We start from the raw sequence: 11,407 nt of genomic DNA on the forward strand, positions 1-11,407 counted from the left end.
GATTACATTACCTTACATTAGTTTCTGTAGTACCCCCAACTGTTCCTTCCAAAGCAAGTTAAGCAGAAGGAAAGCTGCCACTTCCCTGTAATTACTCTCCCTCGGCCGACGGGCCACGTTCCTCCCGTCCCTCCTGCCTGGAGGTGTGGGATGGAGGGGGGACAAACCTGCCTTCCCACGGGGGTTTATTGGATACTGGGGCCTTGGATGGAGGAATAGAGGGACTCATGGTAGACTGGGGAGGGTGAAAAGTGTGGATGCTGCTGGAGGTGCAGAATCTCCCCAGAATTGCAGCTGGGGACAGGAGAGGATCATGGAATCATGGAATGGTTTGGGTTGGAAGGGGCCTTAAATCTCATCTTGTTCCAAGCCCCTTCCACGGGCAGGGACACCTTCCCCTCGACCAGGATGCCTGATGTTGCTTCACACCACGGGAGATGGTTCGTGCTTTGGCTCCTGGTGTCTCTTTTACTGCTGGAGGTCCCTTGGGCTGAAGTTTGGACCTCAGCAGAGTGACCTTGGCTCACACTGAGGGAGACTGTGGCACTTCTGACCCTGCTGCAGTCCAAGCAGAGTATAAGGCAGGTGCTTTGGATCAGAGAACTCTCTGGCCTGCAAGCTCCAAGTCTGGTGTTATCCCAGGATCCACAACCTGGAAGTTTTAGACAAACCTCATCTCTCCCTGCACAATTCCTCTTCTCTTCTGCTCTACCTCTTACTTTCCCTAAAGCAAAACGACTTGACATGCCCCCTCCTCTGTATCCCCACTGATATCCCCATCACCCTCCTCTCTATCCCCATTTGTCCAAGCTGTGTTTGCCTTCTGGGAGCCCCTTTTCCAAGTCCATCCATGTGCACATGGATGATGAAAGGACAGCGAGGCCGTTCAGTCGGGTGCAAACTCACACTCTGCTGGTGGGAACGAGTTTTCCTGGATGGGATTGACAATCACACGGTGATTTCTCCCCTCTCCACCACTCCTCAGATGACAAATTCCTGTGGCTTGCAGTACAGGGCCAGTTTATTTATTTTTCCCAGCCCTACATGTGCAGCCCATGCTGCAGAGAGGCAGAGCGATCCCTATCCTGATGGATTCCCATTTCTCCAGGGCACAGGAAATAGAATTTCCTTGCCTACCAGGACTGGAGTTACACTGGAGGCTGGTTTTGGGGGAACACACTGCTCAAAAAACCCTTGGGAAGATGCTGTGAGACGAGCAGCAAACACAAAACCACCCCTGGGAGTTGATCCCTTCTCCAGTGCACTGGCACTTTGTCATTCCCAGGTGTATGCTCCTCCCCGTGTCCTCCCTCCCTTCTTCCAGCCTTTTCCCAAGGCCTTCTGCTGATCTGCCATTTGTTATTGATCTTATTTAAGCTGCAACAGTTTGTTACTATTATTAATTCCAGGCACATTTTTAATAGCACTAACAGGCTGGAAGAGACACGTGCTCTCATTTGCACCCCTCTCTATCTGTAGGTGATTTAAGTCCCTGTGTCTTCCCAGAAGAGAAAAAAAGTGGGAAAGGGAGATACAGGCTGTTAATGACGGTTTTAAAGTGCTGAAGTACAAATGTGAGGGGGTGAGAGGTGATACCAGGAGGTGTTTAATTGTCATCCTGTATGATAAAAAGACTTGAGGTTGTTTTATGGGGACACAGGGAAGTGGTGCTAATCCTGCAGCTCCTCCCCATTAGACAGTCAGGCTTTTGCAGTATGGCCCTAAATTCTCAAATATTGTTTGAGAATTAGTGTTGCATTTTGCCCCCAAGTTTGTAGCTTGCTCTGAAGTTTGTCCTTGTGCTGAGATCCATGGGCTTCCTCCAATGGAAGAGCGATGGAGAGTGTTGCAGCTCCTCATCGTCACATCCGTGATGTCACTGCCAAGGTTTTAAGAAAAATCCCCACCCTGCAGGGGATCACTTCCTTGGACCTGCTGGCCACACTGTTCCTGATCCAGGCCAGGATCCATTGGCCTTCTTGGCTACCTGGGCACACTCTGGCTCATGTTCAGCTTCCTATCAATCCATCATCCCCCTCCCGATGCCATCATCCCCCTCGCCTCTGGGCACACGGCTCCGCTGTCCCCAGGCTGGAGCCAGGGACCCTCTGGCCCTGCTGGAGATGAAAGCAATCAAAATAACAGTGGGACATAAGATGTGTGCAGGAAAAACCCAATTTTGAGGCGTCACAAAGGGGCCCTGCTTTGATCCGAAGCTTCTGCTGCCGGGAAGTTTGCCTTTGGTTTGATCTATTTTGCACATCCCTATTAAATAACTAATTATTTAACATCTTTTAAAGCTTTGCTATATATTACAGCAGGCAGGACACAAATGGCTGCTTTTAATAATATAAAAGCCCATTAGCTTCATTTACTGTTAATGTTAAAATAAACATGAGGCAATTTAGATATACTATTCCAATTTCACGGAAACTTTGATGTTTTTCTTCTCCACTCACATAATTAAGGGAAAAAACTACTAATGATATTAAGTTTGTACAGTGTTAATGACAGAAACAAGCTGCAGTAGAAATTGCAGCCATTAATATGGAAAAATAAAATATTTAACACAGGAGATAAATGAAAGCAATTTTAATAAAGTAAAATGAAGAAAATTAATTTTAGAAACTTTCAGCATTCTTAAGACACCCTCGGTTTGTGACACGTCTTGTGTAGTTTTCTGGTTGGGGTTATTTGTGATTATTTTTAACATCTACCTGTTTTTCTTCTTCTCCTGCCCGTTGTTTCCTCTGAAGGTCAAATTCTGCCCTGATTTACACCCCCATAACCTGGCAGCTCGTGGCTCATCCCCACGAGATGCTTCATCACGAGCTGTTTTTGGGGGGCAGGAGCCCTTCAGGCACCTCAAGCTCCCAAACACCACGTGGGGCTGCAGGATGATGCTGCTCCATCCAGGTGGGGCTCGTGGCTGCTCATCCCAGGCAGCATCAGCAGCTTTCCAGCAGGGATATACAGGGTTTGAAGGGAGCATCACCTGGGTGTGAGGGGGGTTGTGCCTCCTGGGGGGGTCGTGGTCAGGAATGAGGCGATGCTGAGGTAGTGCTGTGTGGGTTGAAGGCTGAGAGCAGCTAACAGGGAGCTGCTGCAGGTGGATCTGGACTGAAATCCACTGTATGGTGGAAATTTGAGTCCTCAGAGCAACCTGGAGCTTGAACAGGAACAGAAGAGTCTGTGCTGCTGTAGGTAAGAGCAGGGGTAACCCATCAGGTCCAGCAACCTGTGCTCCCGTCCCCATGGGAGCCCTGGGGCTCTGCTGAGGAGACAAAACCAGTGAGGAACATCACGCTTGGTCTCCATTAAACCCTTTTTCCCCCCAAGGAGAGAGGCAGGGAGAGCTCATATCTAAGAAGAGAGGCAGGGAATGCTCTGACCCAAGGAGAGAGGCAGGGAGAGCTCACATCCGAGGAGAGAAGCAGGAGAGCTCATATCTAAGAAGAGAGGCAGGGAGAGCTCATACCCAAGGAGAGAGGCAGGGAGAGCTCACACCCAAGGAGAGAGGCTCTTGCTACATGACTCAGCTACCCAGTCCACAGCATCCTGCTCATTTTGCAACCCCTAAAGCAAGTTAATTCCCTAAGAAATGTAGCACTAGTCCACTCCCATGTTTCCAGACTCTGGAGAAAGGACAACTGGCACCCACTTGCTGTTTCACCCTCTTCCCTGCCTCTTCCACACCACCCCCTCCATCACTCCAACGTGTGGCAGCCGTTGCCAGCAAAAGGTTTTTAGCAAGGATGTGGTGATTTATTTTATTCTGACGCATTTGTTTACAGGAAATGATTAATTAAAGGGATTCTTTTTCGCCGCCATTAATTGTTTCTCAGACAACCCGACGAGATAATCATCCCACGCTGGCAATCACTTGCCATCAATTATCCTCACGCCGCGGCTGTCGGTGAATCACAGCCCCTACCTGGGGGGAGCCACTGCTGGTGCCACCAAGGCATCTTCCCCTCTAATGTGGATGGGGGAGGGTGGGAGATGCTGCTCTCAGACAGGCTGAGAGATTGATATCCAAGCCAAAGGGAAAAGCATTAAACTATTTAACTGCCTGGAAATCCGGCATAATGAACATCCAAAGGTATCTTATTACTGGTTCACTGTAGCTTGGCTTTATTTATTTGTTAGCGTTCAAATGTTGTCCAGTTTAGTTGTTGTGTTGGAAACACTCCTGCTGGTGGGGTGGGTCCTGCTCTTGCTCGGCTGAAGACCCTCCAGTCTGTGCTTGCTCAGGTGGGAATGGTGAGGGATGAGGGTTGGCAGACCCTGGGAACAGGCATGCCAAGGGTCATGGCAGCACCCACATGGACCTGGGGCTGTGGTGTTTGGGTGGGCACAGATGAGCTCTCCTGCCCCTTGGAGTCACACTGGCCAAGGTGCTGCAGCAGCACCCACACGCTGCAGCTCAGGGCTAAGGTAAGATCTCCTGTGGCTGCTCCGGTTTGTGGGGAAGACAGCAAGTGTCCTGCTTCCCTGGGCCACCAGATCCCACCAAAGGCCCCCTGAGCCACGTGGGCTCATCATCACCTGAGCTGGGGCTCGTCACCAGCTCCACTCCCCTTCCCCAAGTCATAGAATCCCAGAATGGTTTGGGTTGGAAGGGACCTTAAAAATCATCTCATGCCACCCCTGCCATGGGCAGGGACACCTTCCACTAGCCCAGGTTGCTCCAAGCCCTGTCCAACCTGGCCTTGGACACTTCCAGGGATCCAGGGGCAGCCACAGCTTCTCTGGGCAACCTGTGCCAGGGCCTGCCCACCCTCACAGGGAAGAATCTTTTCCTATCATCTAATCTGAACCTGCTCTTTTTCAGTGTGAAGCCTTGTCCTGTCACTCCAGCTCCTGGTGAACAGTCCCTCTCCAGCTTCCTTGCAGCCCCTTCAGATTCTAGAAGGTGCTGTGAGGTCTCCACACAACCTTCTCTTTTCCAGGCTGAACAGTCCCAACTCTCCCAGTTTGTCTCCATAGGGAAGGTGCTCCAGTTCTCTTATCAACTTCATGGCCTCCTCTGGACTTGCTCCAGCAGTTCCACATCCTTCTTACGTTGGGGGCACCTCAAGATAACGCTGAATTTGTTTAGCTGGTGCTTCCTCTGCCTCCTCAGCATCCTGCCTGTCGGATAGTTCAGAAAGAACCCAAAACCTTCCTCCCACGGGAATCCAGGGCTGTGTGTGACCCCCTTGTGCAGGAATGCTGGGGATGTGTGGTGCCCTCCTGCTCTCCCTGAACCTCACCCAGCCGGGAATGGGCGAGCAAAGTTTTTTGGGAAACTGGACCAACGTGCTCAGAAACATCTGAGCTTCTCAAACATGCCAGAAGGACATTAAACAGAATGTATTCAGTGCTAAGAATTATGGTATCTTTAGAACCTAAAGTGCATAATTAAGTTATAGCATCTCAGATTGGAATTGCTTTTTCACTTGTAGGGGGAAAAAAAAAAGACATTTTAATAACATGTCATAAGTTTTACAGTTATTGGATTTTCAAATTGTTTACAAAAGCAATATTGTTCAATTGCATTATTGTTTGGTTTTTTTTTTCTTAAGTCTTTTGATAAAAAGAATAAACTAACAATAATGTTCCCAGGAGGTAAAACAAAATTGCATTTCACTTTTGTTATTTGTTTAATTATCCATTCAGCCAGTCAGTATACAAAACTCATTTTCAGCAGATTCCTCCTCCACGTCTCTGGCTCCAGCTGTAACTGCAAAGAGCTTTCAACTTTTATTTAACATTAATAACCCAAGGAAATCCTGCAGTTAAGGTACTGCAGCACCTTGTCTGCCATTCCAGCAGCCCTTCAAAGGGACATGGGCAGGAGGCACACCATGCTGGTAATTCCCAATTTTTAGGACTGAAAAATTGGGTCACAGTGTCCCATTTATTTTCAATAGGGAACCACTGGGGGCTCCTAAAAATCAGCAGTTCTAGTGGCCTAAAATCAGCACAGGTTTATAAAACTGAGTGAATTCTGAGCAGCTCGAAGGGGTTTTTAACTCTCTGGCTGGTGTTTGTTGTGAGGCTGTTTCTCTTTGGGGTTTGAGAAGGGAACCTGTGCTCCAGGAGGTGGATTCCCCAGGCCACAGCCTGGGTGAGGTTCATGTTTGGAAGGTGACTTGGTGCAACACAAAGGCAGGAGCTGCTCCCACGACAGGTTTGGTTGGTTGTGACTTGGTTTTGAGGAGATTCAATTAATTAATTAATTTAAAGGACAGCTTTCAGCCTTCAAACCTGTGATTTGCTTGACAAGGAGAAGTTGGGCAGAGCTGGAATCCTCCCAAAGCACTCAGCATTACTCTGGGTAGAGGATCTGGTTGAAGCTGTCCCTGCTCATGGCAGTGGGGATGGACTGGATGTCCTTTAAAGGTCCCTTCCAACCCAAACCATCCTATGATTTTACGATTCTCTGATTTTATGACTCTCTGTTCCCATGATTAGTAAGCACTGCACGGATACTCCTGTTGATGTTTTCTCTCTTCTTTCAGCATCTCCTTCCAGAGGCTGATTTCTGCTGGGTTTGAAGCACTGATGCTGATATTCAAGATCATCATCCAGCCTCTCATAATACCAGAGAGCTGTTTTCAGGCAGCAGCAGGAGCCCACCCACTCCTGGCAGCTTTGCAGGACACCCCTTGGAGATGAAGTTGCTCTTTGAGACTTAACTGCTACATAACCCCCAGAGAAGCACCTGAGCTGGAGACTGGGGGGTAAAAAACCCACCAGAAACAGGTTATAAAGAGGTGCAAAATGGAGCCACCTTCTTTCCCTGCCCACATCCAGTGGGGGATGAGCTGAAAGAAGGAAACATCCCATCCCTCTGGATGACCAGGCTGCTCTCCTCGACAGCTGTTAAATGCTTACCCAGCACTGAGAGGGAGGTTATTAAGAGCAGTGAATTCCTTTGATAAGTGCTCGGGTCATAAAGACGTTTGACTCCTCATTTGCACATTTCTCTTGGAATCAATCAAAGTGGAAAAGCTGGAGCATAAAAATCAATAAGGGAAAACGAGTCTGTGCAAGACAGGGGAAAGCACAGAGAGAGGGGCAGGGGCAGGGTAGTCATTTATGGTGCTGATAGATAAGGAGGATGATAACTCAGGATTGATCAGGTGCTGCCTAAGCCAACACAGCTCAGCAGCTCCAGGACCCTGGTCTGGAAGGTCTCCCAGAGGGATGCTGGGATCAGCTGCAGTTCCCAGGGGTGTTTAGAGCACAGGGGAAAAGCAAAATGAGCCTTGCTGTGGGTTAACCCCCCCCTAAAGCAGGACTTTTCTAACAAGTGCTCTCACTGCTCCAGCAGGTATTCCCTGCCCACTCCATCCCTGGCTTGGATGCAGGGATGTGGCTCGGATTTGTCTCTGCATCCATGTGTTACTCTCAGCCTGCTCCCACCCTGAGGACCCCTCTGTGGGTTTGTAGCAAGCTCTGCCTTCCACTAAAACACCACAGGACACTGGGGGTTAATAATTAATCCTCCTGACACCCTTCCTTCTGTCCAAACTCCCCAGAGGGGAAACCGAGGCACAGGGACAGTGAAAGCATCTCAGTCTCATCCAAAGGATGGAGAAGACCTGGTTTTTCCTGAAATCCCCCCTGAGAGGAGATCAGAGATGGGGAGATCAGCTGTGCACCACAGCTGTTCCCATTTTATGCTGTTGTGGGATAAGACAAGGGTCTTCCTGCCCAAAGCAGCCCTTGAAGGCACAGATTTGACATTCCCAATAAATATTTCTGGATGAAGTTTGGCTTGAACACCAGAGGGAAGTCTACAGACCCATCTTTTGGAAGGTATGTAATCAGATAAACCAGATACAATCCACCTGCATGTGCCCTCCAGGTGGGAATTCCATGGCAGAGCTGTGGGGCAAAGTGTGCTCTGATTCCTCTCCAGGTAACTCTGCTGTTGGATGGCACCATCCCTGCAGTTCCTTGGGACAAATCACATACTGAGGATGATTTCTGGAAGACCTGCCCTGAACCTGGATGGGAGGGAGGTTTGAACACCCAGGAGCCCGTGACAATCCACCTCCACCACCTGGCTCCAGCAGAGACCCCACAACCGGAGCGTTGGTGCCAGAAAGCTTCCAACACTGGGAATTTTGAAGACCAGGTAAGGAAAACATGCCCAGGAGAGTTTAGACAGGGATGATCCCCGGGGTAAGAGGGTGGCAGGTGACCAGGCAAGGTCCTCATGGCCCTGTGCCCCTTCCTCAGCTGCTGGGAGCTGCCCAAAAAGCTGCTTTGCAGGTGCCCAGGTACCTCGGGCTCTTTCTCTGCCCTGCAGCCAAAAAGAGGAAAAGAAAAACAAATTTCTCGGTAACAGCTGTGTTTCCTTAACAAACAAATGTTCCCTTAAAACATCCAGGATGACGAGTTGACAGTAATGAAGTAACATCTGGCCAATCACTGCACTTTTTGGCAGCTCCAGAGCCTCCAAGTGAACGTTCCCTAATGTTCACCAGACACTTGCAGCACCTGCTCTTCACCCCCAGCCTTGTACCGCTGCCTCCAAATGCAGAACAGATGTGAGGGCTGAGATAAAAAGCTTCCCCAAACCATCTATCAGTCTAATAGCATTGATAGAACAAAACTATCCTGGAACACCACTTGTTTTGCTCTGGGCACCTTCTCGCATTTCCTGGGCATCAGCCCTGCTGTTAACCCTTGCAGGGTGCCATGAGGGAGGGCTGGGGCTCTTGGGAGCTGGCAGGGTGCTTGAATCTTGCCTATTATGGATTATTATAATGCTTAGTGTGGACTGTTAGACATGGGATTCTTGGGGTTGCCCTGTGCAGGGCCAAGAGTTGGACTCAATGATCCTTGTGGGATCAACTCAGGAATGGTCTGTGATTCTGTTGATGGTGCTGGGAATGCAGGACTCAGGGATTGCTGCAAGGCTCTGCTGGGACTAATAGTGGGACAGAAAGATCATCCATGGATGCATCAGCTCCAGAGTGGCTCTGAGGGCTGGGAAAACACAAAGCAAGGGCACCTCCAGAGAGGTCTTTTCCATGGAGGCAGCAGAATGTTGTTGGCATTGCATGTGGTGCAAGGGAGCCCTGGCATGTCTGGTGCAAGTGTGGGTGCTCATGCCCAGGAGCAATGAAAGCAGCATGAAGGGGCAGTGTGGGCACCTGGGCAGCTGGGAAATTAATCTCCTGAGGGGCAACTTGTCCTGTCTGGCCCAGTGCAGGGAAGAGCAGGGTTGGAGGAATGTGCTCCGTGGATCCGGAGGGAGGGAAGGAGCTCCTGATGGTCTCTGCATCACCCCCAGCTCCTCAGCACTGCATGAGGTGCTGTACAGGATTATGGACTCAGTCCTTTGGGTTGAAGGGACCTTAAAGCTCAGCTCATTCCAGCCCTGGGCAAGTGGCACTTCAGGACTGTTTATTTTCTAGTTAAATAGCTCAGGGTCAGTAGGTCCCGGCCCTGAAAGGTGCTGCCATTCCTGGTTTGTTGCTGTTCATTCCTCAACAGCCTCTTTCATCCCCTTGGCTCAGACCACCCCCCTGAGAGGGTCCCTCGGGTTGTCCTCCTTAATGGGGGGATGTTTATAGGGCTGTGGAGAGACAGAAAAGAGCAGCCAGTCTCTGCTTCTTCCTCTGGTCTTGGTAGGAAACAGCAAATCTCTGTGCTCATTCTGAACAGGGGATGTGGGAAAGGGCCTCAAGATGACTCTGAGATGGCCCCAGGGACACCCCATGCCTGGGATGGAGCTGCTCCCACATTCCCAAGCCCCACAGCACCACCAGTGTGGAGCATCAGGGAGGAGGAGTGAGCAGGGCATGGCCAGTGCTGGTACCAACACGTGTCTCAGGCTGATTGCAGGGCAGGTTAAGCAAATGGAACCCTTATTAGTCATAAAAGATGTGATATGGAAACACTTAAGGCGACCACTCAGATAGAAAGAGCCAATTTAGACATCTATTAGTGTAAAAAACACAGCATATGTGGTGCAATAAGAGAGGGCAGTCACCAAAGCATGTGGACACCTTCCCCTGGCTGAACACATTTGTTGGCTCAGCTCCTGTGAGCTCTGTCACTCAGGGTTATTAATGTCCTGTCTGAGCCCTGGCAGGGAGCAGCCACTGGCTCTTCCCTGGGTCACAGCTCCAGCTGTCACCAACCTGGCCCCAAAATCCAGAGGGGGGGCTGAGGTCAGGGAGCTCTCAGTCACTGTTTGCTGCTGGCTGGTGCAGGAGATTTCCCTGCCACAGAGTGACCCAGACGTGAGGAGGGACTAAAAGGCATCTGCTCACTTTGGGAGCCGTGCCCTTGGCAGCCACAGGTGGGCAAGGCCGAACTCCTCTGTGTGGTTTTCCAGGGATTTGCCTGGAAAATCCTAATGGCAGCTGCAGCCAGTGGGTCGTTGTACCCACCAGCCACTCACACTGTGTTATTAAGTCTCTTTTATTTGCTGGGCTGTGAGAAGTAAAGATTGATAGAGATACCTGTAGATACCAGCTCTGTTCAGCAATTAAGTGGGATCTTTTCCTGTGGTCCCAGTGCTGGAGGCAGCAGGACATCTTCAGGGGGCCTGTGTGCTCCAAAATCTTTCCAATGCCATAATCTGCTGCCTGTGGTCAGACTTGGCAGAACAGGGAAACATCCAGGCTCATGAAAACAGCAGAAAGCTCAGCCACAGCACATCAGTCCACGACCAAGAAGTGCACCAAGCTGGAAATAAAGTGCCACAGCAGATGCTCCAAGTGCCACAGGCAGCAGTTCATCCACATCAGGCCCAGAGCCTCCAGCTCTGCCCTGCCTGAGGCTGCACAGCACAGAATCATGGAAGTGTTTAGCTTGGAAAAGAGCTCCAAGGTCGAGTCCAACCATTCCCCCAGCACTGCCAAGGCCACCACTAATCCATGTCCCCAAGTGCCACATCCACACGGCTTTTGAATCCCTTTGGGGTGGGGACTCCACCACTGCCCTGGGCAGCTGTGCCAGGGCTGGACAACCTTTGCAGGGAAGAAATCTTTCTAATATCCAACCTAAACCTCTCCTGGTGCAACTTGAGGCCATTTCCTCCTATCTTACCGCTTGTTCCTTGGGAGAAGAGACTGCCACCCCCCCGGTGTGTCACACAGCCCTCCTGTCGGGCAGCTCTGTGCGGCAGCATCTCAGTCCCTCTCGTTTTGGGGACAGGTGGGGGGGCTGTGGGTGCAGGGACAGCTTTGCCCACCCAGCACTGCCCCGGCCGCCCTGCCCGGCTCTGTGCAGGCTCGGGGAGCAGCATCAGCGCTGGGTGCCGGGGGAGCACCCACCTTTCCCCGCAGCCGGGAGGGATGGGCATGGGCGGCCCCGCAAAAGCGGGGAGCAGCAGCACCGTCTGCCTTTTGTTTTAGGGGGGGGGGGGGGAAACATCAAAACAAGGCTCTGGAGC

Source organism: Manacus candei, unplaced genomic scaffold (assembly GCF_025592945.1).
Source record: "Manacus candei isolate 608988 ecotype Guabito, Panama unplaced genomic scaffold, ASM2559294v1 h1tg000046l, whole genome shotgun sequence".
In the NCBI taxonomy this organism is placed as follows: Eukaryota; Metazoa; Chordata; class Aves; order Passeriformes; family Pipridae; genus Manacus; species Manacus candei.